General features: G+C 37.1%; 1 protein-coding gene across 6 annotated transcripts in view; it reads left to right on the forward strand.

Annotated features, from left to right (window-relative positions):
* Window positions 1-22,978, forward strand: part of Fndc3b (fibronectin type III domain containing 3B) — a 335,425-nt gene that overhangs the window by 33,229 nt on the left and 279,218 nt on the right. The window lies entirely within an intron of this gene.

Raw genomic sequence — 22,978 nt, forward strand, 5'->3', positions numbered from 1 at the left:
TGTGATATTTCTCTCATTTCTGATCTCTATTTTGTTTTTTCTTGACATTGTGCAAGAATTATTGACACAGATCTGGAATTTTGACATTGGGGTCATTGTGCACTGAGATTTTCTGTATTTGTGCTTTATATGTACAGGGACTCCATTTTGAAATTTCTTTCTTGATACTGGGGATTGAACGTGGGACATTGTGCATATGAAACTCATGCTCTATCACTCCCTGCCAGCTTCTCTACTGTGAGTTTTATGTTTAGTAGGTCAAAATATATATTTTTTAAGTAGGTTAAAATCTTAAGGTCCGAGCTGAGTGTGGTGGTGCATGTTTGCAATCCTAGTACTTGGGAGGCTGAGGCAGGTGAATTGCAAAGTTTGAGGGCAGCCTGGGCTACATAGTGAGATGCTGTCTTCAAAAACAAAGAACAAACAAACAAGGTCTTAAACAAGGTCTTTAAGGTCTTAGTCCATACAGGTATTTCAAAATATAGTGTTGACCTGATATATGTTATGTTCTTTTTCCTTAGATCCTAATATACTGAATATATTTTTGAATGCTGAAAAAAATTGTGAACAGTATTGTCAATTAGAAGACTGAGTGTTGGTAAAGGCAGTAATAAGTGGCAGATTTTATATCCGTACCTATTTGTCATTAGTCATGCTTTTTGTTATTCCTCGGAACAATTAGATTAGTGCCTTAAGCTTTTAGTTTAAGAAATGTGCTTTAAAGTGTAAGATAGTTAATGCTTACCTAATTGGCTCAGAAGAGCTTTTATTGTTCTTAAGGAAATAATTTCCTCTTGTTTCATATTATCCAGCACAGTGGCTGAGTGAAATTGTTAACTTGAAACACATTTGTTTTCTTCTATGGATGTGGATATTCCCAGAGTGCATTTGACACTTTGATATCAGTTGCACGCGATATGTTGAGATGCAAGTCAGGGTAACCTATTATACTTAAAATAAAAATAATTCAAAGACATGAAATTATAAAATTTCAGGAAGTAAGGAAATAGTGTTTTGGCATTTGAGGTCTTTTATACATGGAAATTATTTCTTGTATCAGTTTTATAAATTAGTATGGGAGTCTGACCAATATGTACTTTTTTCTTTGGTAAATACATCATCTCTTGCTTTATTCCTGCCTTTATTCTTGCCTGCCCTATTCATTTACTTTCTATGGATAAATAATATTCCTTGTTATTTGCAAGGCTGATGTAACAACACAGCTGTTGAATGCTTGGCATTTCTGCTTCTGGTGAAATGCTGTTTGTGCAGATTTATCTGATCCAGATGTGTGACCAGCAAGCTACATTTCTAATTATAAAGACAGCCAAATTCCATTATAAGAACATCATGGGATTACAGGACCGGGAAACATCCTGAAAGGACATCTAGTTCATTCTCCAGCTTCTCAGCAGGACCACACTTCATAAACCACTCCAGCACTGAACGAAGCAGCAGAGAATGTTCCACCCATGTATAGGCTGAATGTAGAGTCATTGGAATTATAACTGGAAAAAGAAATGAGTTCCCCTTGTCTGGTCTTATTGCTTTATCTATAAACAGAATCAGGTCCAGAAAAATTTGACTTATTCTGGACTTTCAGGACTCTGCCTAGAACTTCCTGTCCTTTCTTCTGAAGTGTTCTCTGCTAAGGGAGAAGAGGGTGGAAGGCTTTAAAATGCCCATTTCACATCCAGGATGTAGCTCTCTGGTTACTCATTTAGAAGTAGGTGATAAATTAGTGACAGCTAGATTCTATTGAAGTATATTAACTCTTTTTGAAACCTAACATGAAGTGAGATATTTTATTATGTTATGTGTGTAGATGTTGTTGTGCTTTAATGATAAAATACAGAAGAAATTAGGTGTGCAATTAGAGCTAGAAAGTTTACAAATGTAGTACATAGGCCCAAAGATCAACATCTCTGAATAAATATGAGGTCCTTTAACTTGGCTTGAGGTTGTTGAGTCTGGGGTTCCATTTTATCCTACAAGTGAATAGGTAGCCTGTTACTGTTTCATGGATGCTGGCAGAAGTTAAGGGACTCCTGTACCACACACAAAGGACTTTATTACTCCTGGCATACCACACATAGCATAAACATCGCCATATGTGTATTAGTTTGTCCTTGCCCCAAATTGTATGGGATGATACAATGTCCAGATGGAACTGTATACAGAGTGGATTTGTGTTGCTGTCAAGGAACACTAACCTTGGGGAATCCTCCGTGTTTACAACATACAGTAGGTGAACTTGCTCTTGCCTCCAAGGGGAGATATTCATCAAGGTTATTCACTGTGAATAAAACCTTGACAAATGGCTCTGATGCAAAATGGTCAGGGCTTTGCATTTAAAGTATACTTGGCAGGACATGTGGAAGCAAGAGAGCCCTGTGGGGAGGATCTCACAACACTAATGTCCTGTGATTTCTGTCCAATTATGTACTACACCAAAGAGATAATCAAATAAAACATAGTACTAGCAACTTGATAGAGTAAAAAGATCGGGTAGTTGTTAGGAAGTGAAATACTTACTGGAAAATGTTAAAATGCTGGATAATCAGAATGAAAATGGGAGGAAAACACGAAAGATTTAATTTGACTTCTTATATAAATTGACATTAAAAATTACCATGACTTCAAGATGTGTTCATATCATACTAAAAAATTAATACATCCTTGAGGGCTGGGGATTTAGCTCATTGGCACTGCACCCACCTCGTAAGTGCAAGGTCCTGAGTTCAATCCCTGGTACTGGAAAAAGAAAAAACAAAAAACTTAACACTTCCTAAAAAAAAATTAGGGATTACAAATCTTGTTTTCATACTGATAAATCCACGTATCCTTTTGTAAAGAGAAAATATAGTATCCATATGGACTCAGGCATAGGTTTAGCTCTGTTACTTCTCTACTATTGTGGCCTTTCCCCCTGATTATGAGTTATTCATGTTCTTTGTAAAAAAAAAAAAATTTCACACTGCAGAGAAGTGGAGAAAGTGAATGCCTCTCTTTGCCACTACATTATGCTTCCCAGGTTCATGGAGGTGTCACGGTGTTGTAGCCTTGGGTCAGTCAACACCAAAATGGAGAGGAAGTGCCAGTGATTTTAGTGGCCACTTCTTGTTTTTGAAGGACCATGTCTTAGTTACTTTTCATTGCTGGGACAAAACACCTGATACTTGCAAGCTAAAGAAAGAAAGGTTTATTTTAGCTCGCAGTTTATAGGGATTTCAGTCCATAGTTGACTGACTTCAAGTCAGGGTGGTATGGCAGAGGAGGAACAGTCCATGGCAGGGCAGACAGGAAGCAGTGAGCAACAGCCTTCTTTTCCCTTTTTATTTTATTTCATTCAGGCTACCAGCTGATTGGTTGATGCTACCCACACCCAGGGTGGGCCTTCCCTTATCCACACCCAGAACTATGCTAAACCAATCAGAGGACTAATCCAGTTACCACACACTCATAACCTAGTATCCCACACCCATGATCCAGCTGCCTCCCCAAAGTCCCACTTATGAGCTCATGAAGCCTTGTGGGGACATCTAAATGTAAGCTATCACAAACCAGGTTCTAGTAAGTGCTTTGGGTGTTAAGAAGAATGCTGAATGTCTAGAAAGATTTATGAGGCAGTATTATGATTTTATGAGTAAAATAATAACATTATGATGTTATGTTCACTTTTCTCAAGTATTGGCTAATGGTTTTCTTAATAATAGTGGGAGTTATGTAGGAGGCCAGGCAGCAGTATATTTTATGGATAAAGAAACTGAGGCATACACAACTTAATTTGTCCAGCTATATGATTTATTAGCCATGTGAGCCTTATTATCTTTTTAGAAAACATTCTGCCCAATTAAAACTCCTTGTAAGATAGGAAACTATATACTCCAGATTCTAGTTACTAATTGTTTTTTTAATTGTATGTATTACCTTCTTGTACACTGTGTAGTTTACTTAGTTACTGTCTTCATTGTTTATTTCCCCTTCCTTGAATGTACGCTCCATGAGAACAGGGAATTTTGTCCTTTTTTCAGTGTTTGCAACAGCATCTAACCAGAGTAGGAGCTCCATAGTGAATCTGGTGATTAAATGAATCAACGTGTTCTAGGTACATGGTTCTAGAAGAGGAGACTTGGCTCTTAGGTCATATGTACAGCTTTGGGCGCTGGTTGGGCATCTTTGAATAACACATTGATTACCTTTCCTAATTCTATGAGATTGAATTTATAAATTGGGGCTAGGGAATGTGGGAATGTGGCCTACAGATTTGCTTTTTATTTTTGGCTTTGTTCAGTGTATTTGAAAATTTGGGAGCAACATTTAAGAATTAAGAGAATTCACATAAAATAATATTTCTAGTTTCACTCAAAAAGTTGAAAAACTTGGCCACATGGCCCACATTCCATCGTGCTAGTGAAGATCTAAGGCTGAGTAGCTGCTCTCTATTTAGGAGAGACCTTTACTTTCTAGTTTGTCCTGGTCCCCGCCTCTGTTGCCTACTTGATACTGAAATGTCAAGTTGTTTTTTTGCCACCATGCGTGTGGTTGAACTTAAACTTTTTAAATATGTAGAAATATTTCTTTGTAGCTGTGTTTTTGAAAAGAGAGGCAAAAAAGGTAAGGTTGACCTTTTTGCTCATTGACATTATGTATTTTGTTGTCTCTTGTAGGCATTTGAACATTGCAGGCACTTGATATGTGCCTGTCTTAGGTAACTAAGACCTCTCCATCTTTTAGTTTAGACTTTCTGAGATTATAGTTATGATTACTAATTGTATGAAAAAGTGTAGAGATAGTATCTGATAGGAATTAACCTCAGTGCTTTGACTGTGGAAGTGGAAGGATGGGATATGAGTCTGGGGGAAGTGCTTTCACTGAACCATTACTGAACTGTGGATTATGATGTTGAAAGTACATGTCCACTTCGCTTGGTGCTCAGGTACAGCATTAGAAGGGTCCTAAAGGTAAATATTCACGATTATAGAATTTATTTTTCTATTTGTCATATAGCAGAAACTGCACAAGACTTGGAAAACCTTGGGAAAAGTGATAACTTCATCCAGAAGATTTGTTGTTGCCTTAAAGACTTAAGCAGTTGAGCTCTGGATCCCTTTTAATATAAAGAACAAATGGTATCTGATTCCTAGGGTAACTTAGACAACTGGGCAATTTTAAACCATAGTTACTGTGGAAATGTGGCTCATATTTTGATATTATATGGATGAATATTATACAATCAGTTCTTTACACTCATAAGTTGCTTATTTGTTAATGGCTTAACCAGTAGGTCCAATTTTAATTGACTCTTCCTGGAAATTGGGCTAAGTACTTGAAGGCACTATGTAAGTAAAATGCTAATAATGTTTTATATTATCCTATAATCTCTATAAAATTAGGATTTCACTTAATTTCATTAGAATTTGAAAGAATAAACTGTTAGATCTATGTTACACAAAGAGTATTCTCTGGTGAACACTAACTCTTGAGAAAAATTATTATGTTCAACAAAGTTAGGTCTTCAAAGTTCAGTGTTAAAGAACCACCAACAGTCTAGCCCAGAGTTTCTCAACTTTACTGGATAGTAGAATTTGTTTTTTGCATAGGATGTATATAATATGTAGAATATTTGTCCCTTGGCACATATTTCAGAAATTCTCACCTGGACAGATTCAGGAAACAAACATACTACATATAGTGGATTCCTATCTCCATATTGTTTCTTTTCCTTACTTTTGTCTGTGTTTATAGTTACATTTCTTCCAGGCCACTCCCAGAGGTGTGAGTTAATGACATGATTAAAACAGTATAGAATCCACACAGAATGGAGAGGATCACTGTGAGTCTCCTTTTTCTGTTGAGAAAATAATATTTATGTTGAAAGAACTTGATTTTTCTATTTTTAGGTAATGAACTTCTAGCTAAGGCAGTCATCTTTTTTTTTTTTTTTACCTTTATCATAAATCACTGTTGTAGTTATTGCCATCTCTTCTGCTTTTGATCTCTGGAGACTTGCTGTTGTTCATATAGATGCTGTACTTTCTGGATTTGGGACTTGGTACCTAGAAGCTGATATAATAGGTAAAGAGAATGGGATAAAATTTTGGAATCTGATATGTAAGAGTGAGTGTATTCAAGTGTAGGTATTGTAAAGAGCTTATACCTTGCTTACATGGAAAAATAAACTTTATAAACTTAGTGGGTGTTCAGGAATTTGAAGTGATTTGAGAAGAGACCCTGTCTTGCTTGCCATTGGGCAGTGGTGTAATGTTTGAAAAATACAGGATGGAATAGATAGATAATCTTGAGTGCTGCTGATTAAAACAATTTAAAAAATTCATTGGAAACTTTAAGTGCTGAGATTGCATTTTTCAAATTAGTAAAGACTGTAATATGCTAGAAGGAAAATTACATCCTCACGGTGGAACATTTAATGCTGATATAAAATTATGATTTGGAATCTTTGGTATTTGCCGGGGGCTTCCAGAATTAAGTTGCTCTCCATTTGTGATCTTCTCGTATAACATGAAGATAGCAGGAAAATTTGAGAGCCCTAGCCCTAGATCTTAAAATAATTAGAGATCTGCAGCTGGATATAATCCACATTAGTGAGAAATGATAGTGTGGTATAACCTCTTTGCTTATGGATCTTGAAGCTTAGCATTCATCACCTGAGCCATTCATTTGTTTCAGAGTAAGTAATGAGAAGCTTAGAACCAGGAAATTGCTTGCCACATCTTGTTCCTGGAAAAGCTGGCAGTCTAAAAATACTTATCATGCAAGGTGAGACTTGAGTGAGTGTTGTACGGCGATTGTAATTTCTCTTTAATAATGTGTAGCTCAGCAAGGTACTTTCTAGGGAAAATTTCTTCTAACTCAGCCTTTATTTGTAACTCCAATCTCAAATTAGCAAATAATCCAAATGGGGATCACAGAGTTTTAAACTGGGAGGGAATTTGCAGATAGTCTAGTTCAGATACTTCATGTTGCAGATGAAAGTAGACTCTGAGAGCTCAAGTCACATAGCTGATATCAGTAACAGAAATGAACCAAAGTTTGGATGCCACCCAGGTCCTTTTTTGTAGTGTCATGTAGATTTCAGTCTGTCCAGTGACAGAATTCCTTGAGAACTATTTTAAAAACTGACGTTTTTATTCATCCAGTTAAACAAATCTGGGGCTTCACAAGTATATTTTGTATATTTTGGAATGTAATTGATTATTTAAAGCCACTTTTCAAATAAATTCTACAAAAGGTAGCCGTTGTGATGGTGTGATCTCATTGTGTTGATGTTATTCTCCTATGATATGTGTGATATTTAAAGCAATCAGCTTGTACAAAAGGTATAAAAAAGTCTTTTCACTCATTTATTCAACTGAAAGACTTTAAAATTAATAGACAGTGGCCAAATAATATTCAGGTTTCTCTTTTCAGTGACAGGGAAATTAACTTTCTTACAGCATAGAACAGGCATTGAGAGAGACCTGACTCGTCATGGTGCTGAATTTCACAAAATCAGTTTTGAATCAATAGGACTTTCAGTGTTTTGTTAGTTTTTAAAACTCACAATGAGCAACCAATACCCATAGGACTTTGCATAAAAAAATTAGTTCAGAAAAATTATTCTTTTTGCCAGGCATTGGTGATGCATGTCTGTAATCCCAGCACTTGAGAGGCTGAGGCAGGAGAGTCAGAGCACGCTGGAGGCCAGCCTAGGCTACATAATGAGTTCAAGACCAGCTTGAACTACACAGCAAGATCCTGTCTCAAGAAAACAAAACAACAACAAAAAAGTTTTACTAATTCTGGTTTCCAAATTAAATATTTGGATCAAGATCGCCTGTTTTGAAAGTACAATGTAAGATTAGGGGGAATATGTTTTACCACAATTTTCTTAAACCCTGGAAAAACCCAATAAGAACTCATTGGGAATGAGGAAACTTCCTTAGTGACTATTGGAGATGGATGCAGTGCAGCACAGCTGTCTGCAGAGGTTTGGAGGAATTCCCAGGATGGTCAGTAGTGAGTCATTGGAGGATTGAGGGGGGCAACACATAACACAGGCAAGCTGGATATCAGTTTTATTACGCCCTCAGCAGTACGAAGACTTTAAATAGTAATTTAAGTCGTGGAGCTATCTTCTTCCTATTTTTTGGTACCAGGAATCGAACTCGGGACCTTGTGCTTGCAGTGCAGGCTGCAGCACCACTGAGCTAAATCCCTGGCCCTCTGCTGGTATTCTTGATCGACACAGAGAATGCTTGATCGTGAAGGTCCTTGGTCCTTTTTTCTAACCAGCAGATAGCAAATACATGACATAGATCTCCTTGCCTTTAATCTCACAACCTCGGCAGGCATCTCTGATAACCACTGAACTGGAACAGTTAATCTTTCTCAAAACTGCACTCCAGGCAAGCACCCAGACAAGCACCCAATTGATTGGCACAGACATGTAAGGAAAAGCCCATGGCTGTCACCAAACAAAGCCTGTTAGGGAGCTGGACAAGGATGTGCACTTAGGAACACAGAAATAGTTTCTGGTAGTATCACAATGACCCAAGTTTCTTGATTTTTCCAGTGTAGTATTCTTTCACTTTGCTCATATAGCAGGATGGATTTGTGAAAGTGAGCTGAAATGACACCCTTACTTAGAGTTCCACTTAGAGGAGTAAATCATTCTTCACTTGGTATGGTAGGATCCAGTTATGGAAGATCATATAACTAATCTAACTTTTCACAGTAATCTCTTCTTTGCCTATAAAGAGTTAGAGAAATAAATTAGCATAGTAGAGCTGGGGTTGGGAAAGTGGGGAAAAGGGAGTAGTACATAATGGAACTTTTCTGAAGTACTTGGAATTTTAAAAAGGAGTAATTACAGATACAAGAGTGTCTTGCAATACTGTTGAAAGTTTTCCCAGAATTTAAATTTGTTATTGTAGATGTTCTTTATGTATTTAGATGAGCCTTTATTCAATTAATTTGAATTATGAATATTACTCCACCTATATAATTTTAAAATGTGAAAAGGGGTAGTACAGATAGATATTTCCCTTTAATTTGCAGACATTTGAAAAAATTTTATGGATTCAGCATACCCAGTCTGGAAATTAAAAATGCCCTGAAATCTGCAACTTTTTGAGTACTGACATTATACTCAAAATTTTATGATTTTAGAGCATTTCTGATTTCATATTTTTCAGATTAGGGATTTCGATTGGTAAAATCTATGTGAGTATTTCAAAATCTGAAAAACCCCTAATTCTGAAACCCTTTTGTTCCCAAGCATTTTGGATAAGGGAGTCTCAACCTGAATTAGAAATTACAGAAGTCAGTACTAGGAAAAAAATTTACAGAACTCAGATTTCTTTCTTTTTTCTTTTTTGGTATTGAGGATCGAACTTGGGACCTTGGGCTTGTGAGGCAGGCTCTGGAACCACTGAGCTAAATCCCCAGCCCTGATTTCTTAATAAATTAAGAAATGGCATTGTAGTACCAAGCACTGTATATTTTCCTAGTTTTCTAAACAATGTGTATATTTTTCATGTGTATGCATATGTGCATTGGTGTGTATTTGTTTTAGAGTATCTGAATTTCAACTTTATGAAATAACCTTGTAACTCTAGTCCCAGAAATATATGGACTAGTATTTGTATCTCAGGTTTGATACCAAAATTATCAGCTTCTTCAAAAAGTTTGCTTTTATTAGTAGGAAATACCATGTAATGCACATGTTCCTTTCAAATTTGTATTTATAGGTCTTGACAAGATAGGTCATTAAAAAGCAATTTTCAAAATTGTGTAGCTTGAGGTCATATTCCTTGGATTGCCTTGACTTTTTAGTGACCTTGTGTTGTGTGTATTGTGTGAGGGGGTGAGAACTGCTATAATGAATAGCTTTAGATTGCCTCTGAGAATGGGTTGCTAGTGATCACTAAGATGAGCAAGTTTTCTTAATTCACTTCATGGTCATGAAGACAGTTCTCCCCTTAAGTTCTGTCTCAGATGCTGTTAAAGGCATCATTCAGATAAAAAAAAAGCAATACAAACTACAAATCTTTTTGGTTGGAGTTGGTACTGCCATCTTGGAAAAGAACAGAACCTCAAGCCAGATGGAACAGTACAGAAATCACAGGCGTCCCATGCAAATATGTGTTACAGCCACTTCCGCAAATGTAGAGGCCCATGGATAGAGTGAAGCTAAATGATTGTTGTTATTTCTCCTTCACTGAGTATTGAACCCAGGCCCTTCACACTCAGCTATAGCCTCATACCTAATTTTTTATGTTTCGTTTTGAGACAGGATCTCACTGAGTTGTCTAGGCTGGGCTCATACTTGTGCTCCTCCTGCCTCAGCCTCCCAGAGTGTTGGATTACAGGCATACACCACCATGTCCCACAAAGAATTCCCTTCTTAATGGATTGATGAAGGAATTCATCAAATACTTGAGTCCCTACCATACATTTGGCCCTATGCTGTTATCCTCTTTTAACAGGTTTGCTTTTCCCAGCCTTGAAAAAACTTCTGGAAGTCATTTAAGTTCCCCACACATTAAGTGTGGGAGAAAATTAAGGAAGACACGCTGCATGGATATAAAGAATGAAAGCATGCTTGTCCAGGGGTCTCGCTTGAGTCATCTCTCAGAGGCTCGAAATATCAGTGGGAAGTCTAGAGCTTTCCCAACCCATTACCCTTGTGCTCAAGGGTAGAAAGGCTGAAAGGTTCCTCATAGAGGGAATTGTGAAGTGGGGAATCTTGAGGTAGCTTTAAGCAGTTAGTAAGGCCTGGAAAGAAGAAATGGACCTTCTGAAAAAGAAGAGGAGAACATAACAGGACCAAAGCCCATTGGTCTCGACTCCCTAAGGTACTACTTGGAAGGCTGTGTAGGTGGAGTAGGGAGGGTAACAGAGGGAAGGTTGACTGTGGAGGGTCTGGCCAGAGTTGTGTTTTAGAGATGCAGAATATAACGGATAGCTTCTTGGTGTTGCAAGAAGCTAAGAACTTTGATATCCTGAAGAATTTTCTGGAGGACTTAGCAAAATGTATATCACTTGTCCTTCTTGTTGAAAGTGTCCTTCTTGAGGAAAGTACCCAGATCTCTCTGTGATGATTCAGATTTAGTAGATCTAAGGTGGAATTAGGGACCTGCATTTGTAAATAGCTTCATTGAGATATAATTCAGGTACTGTGCAGTTCACTCATTGATGGTGTAAATATGTTTAGCACTTGCACAAGGTTGTATAAGCCATTACCATTATCAAATTCTAGAACATTTTTGTTCCTTCCAAAAAAACTGAACCCATCAGCATTTACTTTTTACGTCCAAACCCTAGCTCCAAGCAACCACTAGCCTGCTTTCTGTCTCTATATATTTGCCTATTCCTAACATTTCCTTGAAAGGGAATCATACAGTATGTGGCCTTTTGAGACTGACTTTTTTCACTGTACATAATATTTTTAAAGTTCACTCATGTTGTTGCCTATATCAGTACTTCGTTTCTTTTTATGGCTAAATAATTTCTACTATGTGGATATACCATTTTTTACTTAGCCATTTGTCATTTGACAAGAACTTGGGTTATTTCTACTTTTTTTTTTTTGACTATTATGGATAATGCTGCTGTGAATACTTGTGAAGAATCTGTAGTTTTAAACAAGCACCTTCTTTATTGTACTAATACTTCTTTATTGTAATAATACTTGCTAGGCCACACCTGGAGAAACACCAGAATGGTTGGTGTTGGGGTACTGCTACCCTCAACAGAGCAACACCCATCATTCCACATATACTGTGGCTGCTCCCCTGACTCTGCTTGAAGAATTGGTGCTTTGTGAGTGAGAGTGTAATGGCTCAGTGGGAGTGGTGTTTCAGAAATGAATTACATGTTCTGGATTGGCAGGGGAAAGTGGACAATAGGAAGATGGTAGGGAGACAGCAGGAAGGAAAAGTTTGTCCCAGACTTTTCCAGAATTTAGATGTGATTTGATTACTTTCAGAACTAGGATCCTACTGCTGTACCTGGTAGTGATTTAAAGGGCCAGAGGTAACAGACTTTTATCAGTGGAAGACACCATTTAGTAATGGTGATTTAAAGATACTCAATGATTTCCCTTTTTCATTGACTCAGACACAGTTCTGTGCAATTTTGATCTTCACTGTTCCTATCATCCTGTTATTATTCCATGTAAGTGTATTTTTACTGACTGTTTTGAGAGAGGAAATCCTGGGATAACTCACCGAAGGATATAGTATAATAAAAGAAAATGCTGGGTTACGATACTTTGAAGCTCTGCTCTACCAGGGATGTTTATATAGACTGCATGTCTGAGTCACAACTGAACTTTTCAAAGTTCATTTTTAGACTTAGAATTTTATGATATATCTTGAAACTGAAAATAGCTTCTGAAACCTCACCATCACTGGTGACCCAGCAGGGCCTGGCATGAAGGTGAGAACCCCACCTTTCCCGGTGAGCTGCTGCACAGCTTCTAAAGGTAGGCTGTCACCGCCCATGGCCCATATCACCAAGTTGCAGAGGTGTGTTTTGTCCAACACGGTTGTCCTTAATGAGGTATCCATTGTCCATTTCTCATCTTTGCATTAGATTAATGGACAGATATGATGAAGTTGCCCCTAAGAGGCTTTTTGTTCTACATATAATCGTGTGCTGTGTAACAAAATTTCAGTCAATAATGGTGGTATCCTGTAAGATTATAATGCAGCTGAAAAATCCCTATTGCCTAATCCCTAATCCGTATTGCAGTATGTTGTAGCTATCAAAATGTCATAGTGCTCATATTACTTGTGTGTGTGTGTGTGTGTGTGTGCATGTGGTGGTGCAACAGACCTACTGTGCTGCCCTTTGTATAAAAGAACAGCAGTTCTATTATGCATAGTAGAGTACTGATAATGATAAAAGACTAGGTCACTGGTTTAGGGCTTTATTGTACTACGTGTTTCATCATTGATTTAAAGTGTACGTGTTAACTGTAAAACAGCCTCAGACAGATCCAGAAAAAGGCCTTGTCCTAGGAGATAAAACTCCATGTGCGTCACGGTCCCTGAAGACATTTCAGTGGGACAAGCTGTGAAGGTAGAAGTGATACCTGTGCAGGCCCAGACTAATGTGTGTTTTTGTGTCTTTGTTTTTAACACAACAACAAAAGTTTTTAATAAAACATCTAAAAATTAAAAAGGGCTGTGGGGGTAGCTGAGTAGTACAGCATGTGTTTATCATGCACATGGCACTTCGTTTAGTCCCCAGCATTAAAAAAAGTTTAGAAAGTAGTTTTAGAAATAAAGGGAAGAAAAGCTTATAGAATAAGGATATAAAGAAAGAAAATATTTTTATATAGTTATACAGTTTGTTTTAAGGTAAGTGCTAATACAAAAAAAATCGAAGGTTAAAACATTAAGAAAGTGTATATAAAATATACCAATAAAAGAATTTAAGGAAAAAAAAGAAAGTGTATATAGTAGAAATGTTATAGTTAGCTCTTTATTAATGAAGAAAAAATATTTTAGGACAGGATCTCACTGTTTCCAGGCTGGCCTTGAATTTGCTGTGTAGCTCAGGGTGACTTGCATCTCATGATGCACTGCGTCAGCCTCACAAGTGCTGAGACTACAGGCGCGTGTCACCACACCTGCCTCAAAAAAAGGTTTTAAATAAATTTAGAGTAGCCCGAGTATACACTATTTATAGTCCACAGTAGTGTGCACTCCTGTCCCAGGCTATCATGTCTGCTCAGCACTCACCCAGAGCAACTTCCGGCCCTGGAGTCTCCATTCCTGGTAAGTGCCCTATGAGGTGTACAGCTTTTAACCTTATATTATGTTTTTATTGTACCTTTTCTATCTTTAGGTACGTAAGTACTACCATCATGTTACAGTTCATGCTGCACCAGTTTGTAGCTTATGGGCAACAGACTGTATACTCTGGGATGTTCATTCAACTAGGAAACTGCCTAAAATATTGTTAAGTGATACATGATTGTATCCTCTCCCTGACAAAAGCAGCATTAAAAAAATCAGAACGTACTGATAAAAAAATTCTTCATCCCACTTATCATAAACACTGAACACCCCGGTATATATTCTCTTATACAGTACTCCTCTCTATAGGAGAGTCAACATGTACGTGGTTTTACACGAATAGGATCACAGCATGGACCTTGTTTCTGTTAACCATCATTACTCTCCTCTAAACAGTTGTGTTGTGAACATCTTCCTTTGTTAGCAGATTGATTTCTGCAGCACTTAAGATTGACTGCCCTAGTTTTTCATCAAATGGATAAAATAGCTTCCAACTTCCACTATTTCATGCTGATATGTCTCTGTACATGCAATATATTTTTGAGTCACATCATACAGTTTGTCAGGCTGGTTCTCTTAATAGTTTTACTGGCAATAGTATAACTAGATGCTCAAGGTTTAATGATTTGGGGGCAAAGTACCCTTGAATTTGGTTGCTGGTATATGCATTCTGTGTAGATGATAAGGTAGGTTGATGGTTGTGAAGGAGGTGCTCTGAACAGTTAGCATAAAATGCCCTGTTGATCTCAGGAGACAGGGAATAAAATTTTGCTTTTCAGAAAGTTGTATACTTGTAAACAGAAACAACTAGCTGCATTTTAATTAACACATGGAGCCTATTCATAATTCTACTTAAAATATGAATACACAATCTAAGAAGTGTTATGTCATTGGAACCTATTAGTTGGAAGAAATCATGCCTCTGGGGTATGTTGGGCTTACTAGTTGTTACCTGTTTTTTCTAGTTTATTCTTCTGTCTTTCTGCCAAGGTCTAGGATTCCAAAGGATTTTGCCACTTTTTCTGAAGTACAGTGTGATTTAGGAACCAGTTCCTGCTTAGTTGTAAATTGTCAGTGTCATTGTTAAAATCATCAAATATCAAAAATAAAAAAAAAAAAGGCAGACTAATCTGTACTGTGTAACCAATAGCTCTTGAGCATTATAAATTTCATGTGTAGAAAAACAGTGTTGACAAGAATATACTACTACCTTCATAGTGAGGGCTGTTTCTGAGTGGTACGATTATACATAATTGAAAATTTTTTCTTGTTTTCTTGTTTTCTCAGCTTTTTTAGAGTGAACGTGTAGTTGGGACAAAGTTTTTCTAGAGCCACTGGGATGTGGGAGGGTGGCATGGGGAGAACCACAAAGATAAGAGTGAGTAGTTGCTTTTCCACTGTTGGAGGATGAGGCCAGCCAGCTCTGGAAGGGCTCTGACCCCACCCTGTACTTTTCATAGCCAGAGCTTTTGAAGTCCTTTGTGCTAGTTAGGGACTAGCATAGTTAGCACAGCTAAGTAAGTACGTAACCCATTCTATTATTAGGTTTATCTTTGCTGATTCTCACTTGATTGACAGAGAGTTCTCCACCCAGAAAGTTTGTTTTGGCAATTGGGAGAAGACTTTATGGAGTACTGGTTATCTAAAAGAAGTAATCTGGGGAACTTGCCTTCCCCTCCCCGCCTTCTTTAGCTATTTGGGTTGGTCCCAGTGAGCATGCCTAATCTAGGGATTACTTAGCAAGCGTAACCCAAGGGCGGGTTTTGTAAATGTTACTAAATCTATTACTTAACAGCAGATGTTCTTCCATTGTTATGTGCCTGTCAGAGTTGAATGGTGGCAATTAGTTCTTTGAGATTAGGATAAATCCATATTCTTTTTATTGCATAGGGGTTTGAAAGTATTTCATCCCCAAAATTTAAATAGTCGTCCTGTGCAAAGTAAGTTGAATTATATGGTTTTTAAAAAAGTTACCTTTTTAGCATTATAAAAATTAGTGATGCTTATTTGTGGGTTATTTTAAAAATACAAGTATAAAGGAAAAATTTATAACTCATTCCATTATCCATAGAGTAATCGTTGTCAGTATTTAGATTCTGTTTCACTTCAGTCTTTAAAAAATTATGCAACCTGTACATTTTGCTAAACTATGTTGTATTTTTTTATGATATTTCTGGTTTATTTTTTTGTCTTTTGCATAATGACTTCCAGAAGCTAGGAACTGGTATGATTTATGATTGGCATGGATACAGCAGCTGTCTGAAGTAGACTCTTGTAACCCCTTGAAATGTGTGTGTTAATTATGATCTTGTTGCTGTACTCAAATTGGTCAATTATTAGAGCTGGCAAAGAATCTAGTCCTTTAATTTGAGAAATAAGAAAAATAAGCTAGGATAGTTGCCCTTTGCTCAATATCATCACAGTATTTAATGGCCTTAAAATATTACTGTAGAAAGCAGCTGCTGCTTGTCTTTTGCAGATCAAGAAACTGGGGTGTTGAGAATTTCATGAATATGTTTCTTAAAAAGCCAGATTATGTTTAGTTCTGTGGTCAAGTATGGAGGAAAAAGTCAAACTTTACAGATTAGTAGTTTAGTTTTGAGTTGACCAATTTTACTTACTTATTGTACCTTTCATCTAACAGTGGATTGATTTGTTGTGTACAAGGGTCACATTTTGTTTATTCCATGCACATACTGTAACATACAATATCTGTGGAGAAGTCACTGTTGATAATGATACTACTGAAAATACATGCTTTTCTCCTTGAGGAGTTAAAATAATAAGTACTTTTTTGCTTTAGAATTAAACACAATTGCCAGTATTTAAGGAACCATGATTTTCAGGAGATAATGAAGTGACATTTGAAGTTTTGATTTTTTAAATTGCATATTCAATACCAACACCTTACAGTTAGTTTTGAAAAAAATAAGTTTCTTGGGTGTGTTTACCAGTCTATTTGAGGAAAAAAAGTTTCACAGCTTTGAGATTTTTTTTTTTTCTGAATAAAATGATCCCCTGAGAGATTATTTAGAAAAGATGAAATTGCTCTGGGGAATGGCTGTGAACAATACTTGCTTTGTTGACCCTGAAGTGTAGGTAGCCAGGGCCTGTGAACATGGCATTTAGAGTGGCCCATCATCCTTGCTGCTTTGGGAGGCTCTCTTGAACAGCAGAGGTGCTCTTTGCAAGGCCTGCTTCCTGTGTGAGTACCTATTGTGGAGGCCTGGGTTGAATGGGAGGTTTGTGAGAAGTGGTTTCCCACCAGAGCACAATACTGCCTCTTGGCAATGTAAATATGCATTCCACTTGGGGTCAGGCTAGCAGTGACTGGTTAGGACGCCCTTGCAAAGAAAGATATTTTGGAGTCCCATTTATTTATAGTGGCCAGTGGAAAATTAATATGCCTGTTAAGTCTATTTTAAAAAATGAATGGGAGTTCTCTCATCTCACAGTGTGTTTGCTGAATGTGAATCAATTTGCTGTGGCATATTTTGATTTTGCTAATTCATTGCTCTAGGAAATTAGTTTCAACATCTTATTAATTGTTCTGTCTATATTTGAAACTTTGAAGTTCTCATTTTAAGAGTTCCCTTTCTGCCTCAGGAAATGCTTTTTGGGTTCTTTCAAAGACAAAAATAAATGAGTGACCCTAGAATATACTAAATAAAATCATTACAGGATTTAAAATGGACTCATTGAGTATAAGTGAAGGTCTAGAAATCAGAGCAGATGAGATTGTTACTTAGGATTGGCAAAATAATATTATTTGTCTTTACTTTCTTGATATTGATCATGTGCTTCGAATCTAGGGAGGATTAAATGGGAACCTCTGGTGTCAAGTTCTGCACTTACTCTGGTTGCTCACTTTCCCAGTGGGAAGTACCTATCCCAAACATCCTAGTGTTCTTTTTCCTCTAGCACGCTTCTTACAAGGTTTATCGAATGAATTTGCTTTACAAAAGTGCTTTAAATAGTATGGCATGAAGTCCTGGGGAGAGAAACCCGGGATAGAATTTGAATACCTCTTCCTTTGAATTAATTTCTCTTTGTTTAGGTCCTGTCAGGTGAATTGTAGATGTACAAAGTATAAAAGCAGACAGAAATCTTTGTTTATTAGAAAGTGAATTTAAAAATGCTTTATTTTTACATATAAACTACCTATGTGTTCTAATGTAGTCCAAAGGAGCTGTGGACACTGCTAATACCGTTTGTGGGTTCATAACATCATAACTTTTAGTAACTGTAGAATGTTATTTGGTTTTTTCCCTTTCATGCTTCTGAGTTCATCCATAATATTAACTGAAAAAAATTTTTTTTGTGTATTTTGTGCTAATCACATAAAAAAATACTAAAATTGGAAAACTTGCCTTTTATTTCAAAGTGGAAATTTAAAATAGTTTTTCTGGAAAGATTTTAGTGCCTTTTAACGGACTCCTTACATTTGGATTTGCATAATTTCAGTACAAAAAGAATATCTCATAGTAGAACCTAAGTTTATTCATTAAATAAATGGATATAGCCCCCTTCTTCTCAACAAATTATATTAGTATAGATTAATGACATCATGGTTCATAGTGATGCTTAAAATACAAACACTGTGCTTTCAAATGCTTTAATTCATGCATTTGCGTATAAACCATGTATATATCAGTTACCATTTTCATCTATTAATTGAAACATCTCCTGTTGCTCTTTAGTATGTGATAATTTTTTTCTTTGAAAGACAGTATTGTTTTCAGAATGTTAATCCAAATTATTAATAATGTCATTACACACATATTCCATTAAAATTTTGATCATAGTGGGCTAATTTGTAATAGCAAGTACGTGGTATGTTTTTGCACCTGCTGATTTGTTCCTTGTAAGTAAAGTCAATTCATGTCAATATTCTGTTTCAGTCCCTTCTTAGCTCTAAGTGACACCTGGTATTTGCTCATGAGAAACTCATCACATGTAATGATTCTCAAGATATAACTTGTTTTTGGAAAAACATGATTATAAACAGATTTTCAGTGCATTATATGCTATTCTCATTGATTCCCCCTCACCAGTTTTGTTTTTGAAAAAAAATGTTTGAACCAAATCTAAAACTATTGTCAGATATCTTTGAAAACATATTTAAGTATAAAGTGGATGAAGTATCACTGATGTTTAATGTACAGATTGTTTTTCTTGTATCGAGTGTTTTATAACATCTATTAAACAAAGGAAAGTATATAACAATGTGATTGTGTTGCATGTGAACCGATTAAACACATACTTTTACTATTGGCCTGGCTGACCAGAAATAAAGATTAAGGTAGGGGACACGTTTTGAAGACAATACACCTTCTGTAAGACCAGAAAGGAGGCCACAGCTGGCAAACCAAATTTAGACATTGGGGGTTATCTCAGATACAAGATTTCAGAGTGTGGAGGTCTGTTGATCTTGGGGGTTATATTTCATCAGAAGTGTCCAGCAGGGATTTGTTTGTAGCTAATTGAGCATAACCTTTTCCTGTAATGCTGTTTAACCTCGGACTTTTATTTGTTAGAATCCAACAATTCTAGTACAGTGCCTGTCACAAAATGAGTGCACCATAAACATTTGTTAGAAAAGCGATTGATTATCTTTGTTCAGGTCCGTGTATTTGACGTTACTTTACAATGTACTTTTCAGCCAGGGTTTTCTTTTGGAATATTGTTATTAAAGAGCGAGGTCTCCAACATGCATTGCAGTTACTATATAGTAGTTATTTAAAGATAATGAAGTATTGAAAACCTTTGCACCACAGTATTGTTCTTACAGCTTCCTCATCGATAATTTACTACGGTGCCAGCTTGTGAAGTAATTTTGTTCTATGTTTAATAATGGTACATTTCATTAAAATCACCATAGAAGACCTAAGTTTAATAGTTTATAATTTGGTTTTGCTGGGTTGCACTCTTCTACAGTTTTTAATTAAGCTAAATGATGATATAATGAAGTTGCTTAATCTTCAGATATTTCAATGCCTTAAAAGTCATTAAATCTGGATCTTGATAAGGATATATCAAAACCTCAAAGTCTTTGTCTTTGTAGAGGAGAACTGAGGATTGTATAGGAGAGAGATGTTGTATTCTTTTTTTGTTTAGTTTATTGGTACTGGGGATCGAACTCAGGACCTTGCACTTGCGAGGCAGGCATGGTACCAATGAGCTAAATGCCTGGCCCAAGATGTTGTATTCTTAATGGCTATTTTTGAAAGATATCTTTTTGGTTTTTTAGTGCTGGCAGACTAATCCAGGGCTTCACATGCTAGGCAAGCACTCTCCCACTGAGCTACATGCTACATTATAGGTAAGAAAGTGAGACATAAGCAGCCTATGTAGCAATGCCTTGAATCACAGCCCTGAATACAGGGCCTGTGTAAGTGCTGCGGAGATGCTGTGGTGGTGGTTGTGTCCGAGGCGTGGGTAAGGGGTGAGTTTATGTAGTGGAGAGAGAGGGCAGGTCTTCTGACTTCCCAGCTCTTTTTGCCTCTTCACGCAGCTCGGCACTGAACTGGAAGGGGTCAATGGGGTGACTTTTTGAACTCTCAGACTACAGTTCTCTGACTTTCTCCTTCCTGCTCTATCGAAAAAGGTATAAAGAAACACAAAATTCCAAATTTTGCTGAAAATATTTGTTTTCAGTTGTTCTTGTCCTTGGATAAAGTATGGAGAAAAGTTATGTTGGGTAGCCAGGTATGGTGGTGCATGCCTGTAATCCCAGTCCTGTACTCAGGGAGGCTGAGGCAGGAGGATGGGGATGGGGTTGGGATGTAGCTCAGTATGAAGGCCCTGGATTCAATTCCCAGTACTGCGAACAGAACCAAATCAAACAAAACCCGAACAAAGTTAGTTTGGGTATGCGTAAGAATGAGGGCTCATGCCTTTGGAATGTTTCCTTGAAGATAGTAGACTCTCATCCTTGGATTATCAGGGAGGGGTGTGAGATTTATTGTGATATGAGTGTACTTGAAATCAAGTGTTCTAATTAAAACCTTGCATTACTTCTACAAACTTACTTAAATACCATTTTAAAACAACAAAGCAGAGGAACCTTTGGCTGGTAACGTTTTTTTTGTAGATAAGCCCCTTTTTCCTTTCAGTTAACATTTGCAAAACCAAGCCGTTACTTATGTGTGGATGTGGATCAGAGGTGAACTGATTGCATATATATTGTGATGTGATTTTTTTTTTTCCCTTTAAAATTTAGGTTTCTGTAAAGATTTGTGGTGTGGGGTGCTATGGAAGTGCCCTGTATATATTTATGGGGTTACAGAAGCAACCTCAAATTACAACTAATTTTTATATAGAACCTCTAAACTGAGTTCAGGTATGGCTCTGCTTTGCCAGATTTAAAATTATGCAAATCCATTAAAGTAAATGCAAAACCAAATTTTAAAAAAATGAAAAGCAAGCCTGGTGTAGTGGCACACAGCACTGAGGGAGACTGAGCGGGAGGATTCAAAATTTGAGCCCAGCCCGGGGAATTTAGTGACTTACAGAGACCCTGTCTCAAAAAATAGGTGAGAATATATCTCAGTGTAAATGTCCTGGATCCAATCCCCAGGAATGCAAGAAAAGAAAATAAAAAACAAAAATTCCCAAAAGCATTTATGGATTTTTGAAGACGGGCTATCCATTAAACTAGTTGGTTTCCTAGGAGAACAGTAGACCGTTCTTTTTTAACTTGTTGCTTGAACTGTGTGTCATTATTATCATCTGCAGTTGTTCTTTTTAATCTAAAATACTCCATAAGATTTCTTCATGTATTGAAATACTCCCAGCTACATCTCCTATGCTTATAATTGGACAAAACAAAAAGCAAGACTGTTTTTAAGGATCAGAACTTTTTGAGACAACCATGGTTTTACTCCACTAATGAACACATATTAGACAGGAAGGCAAATTCCAGACGATTTGTGCCTCAACCAACCAGCTGGGCACATACCTCCAGGTATTGCTCATGTCTCAAGAGGTTTTTCTGCATGAACAATTATCACCACTCCTTCTTTCATTCAAGTGGCAAGCCATGGCAAGAGTCTTTCTTGCACAGCTGTATAAAACTCAGCTGTAAAATTAGATTTCATTGGCATAAAAACACACTGATTACCCACACTCTGTGCTTAGTACATCTTTTTTTTTCAACATTCTACTTAAATTCTTCTTCCCTCCCATGCAGAAGGCTGGAACTATACCCAGCAAGTAAGGAGAACTAACAGGTTTTAAGAATTTGTTAGCTTTAGCTTAATCTGTGTTAAGTAAGCATGGTAGGGAACCCGTGTTTGCAACATAGTTTGTTAAGACCCGTAAAGAACCTGAAGGGCCTTTGTAATTTATGAAAGAAGAAATCAGACATTCAGCTTCAGAGCCAATTATTGGCAAACCCCAGATTAGAGCTCATATTTTCCAATACTCAGTGCTGGGCTGCTCCACCATAGTGCCTTTTTTTTTCTTTTTAAATCATAACCTGTTGGTTCCTTGAGCTGCTTTTAGTAACAGGGCTGTGAAAAATAATAATAACAATCTTTAGTCCCTCTCTGTATCCTTTTGTTGAGGTCCTGTTTAATTTGATTTTTAGAAAAGCAAAAGGGAGCGTTTGCCTGCATAGAGTACCTTTCCTCATGGTTGCCTGAAGTGCACAAGAGAGATTAGTCCAAGGAAAAGCCCTCATCCACCCCCAGGTTTCGTGTCCAATGGCAGTGCCCCACATCAGGTTCCTAAGGGCCACATGCTAATTCCACACCAGCGGAGCCAGTGCCACCGCACTGGTGTAGTGTTACTGGGAAGGAAGGGAAAGAAAAGCCATATTCTCACAGGAGAAGGGAAGTGGTAAAAACAGTTAGCTGTGTTGATGGACAGATGAGCAGATTTTCTCAGAATTTCAGAGGTACTAAAGATTGTACTGTGTTTCTGTTTTGTTTTAATCATTTCTTCCTTTCTGCTGATGCTGTAGATATTTTTATAGGTATTACCAAAAAGCTGTGTCGAGTTTTGCTGAGATGGCTAGAATTGATGACCATTTTTAGAGTTTCTGAGTCTGGAAAGGTCAGTCAAGGGATTTACCTTTCAGAGCCGCTGTGGATCCCGAGGGACAGAGGTCCAGTTGTAGGCATGTGGACAGCTGACTACCTTGCTTGCTCACTCCCTGCCTCTTT

This window comes from Heterocephalus glaber, unplaced genomic scaffold, assembly GCF_053883595.1.
Source record: "Heterocephalus glaber isolate CG9 unplaced genomic scaffold, H.glaber_assembly_v1.0 deba00001504, whole genome shotgun sequence".
NCBI lineage: Eukaryota > Metazoa > Chordata > Mammalia > Rodentia > Bathyergidae > Heterocephalus > Heterocephalus glaber.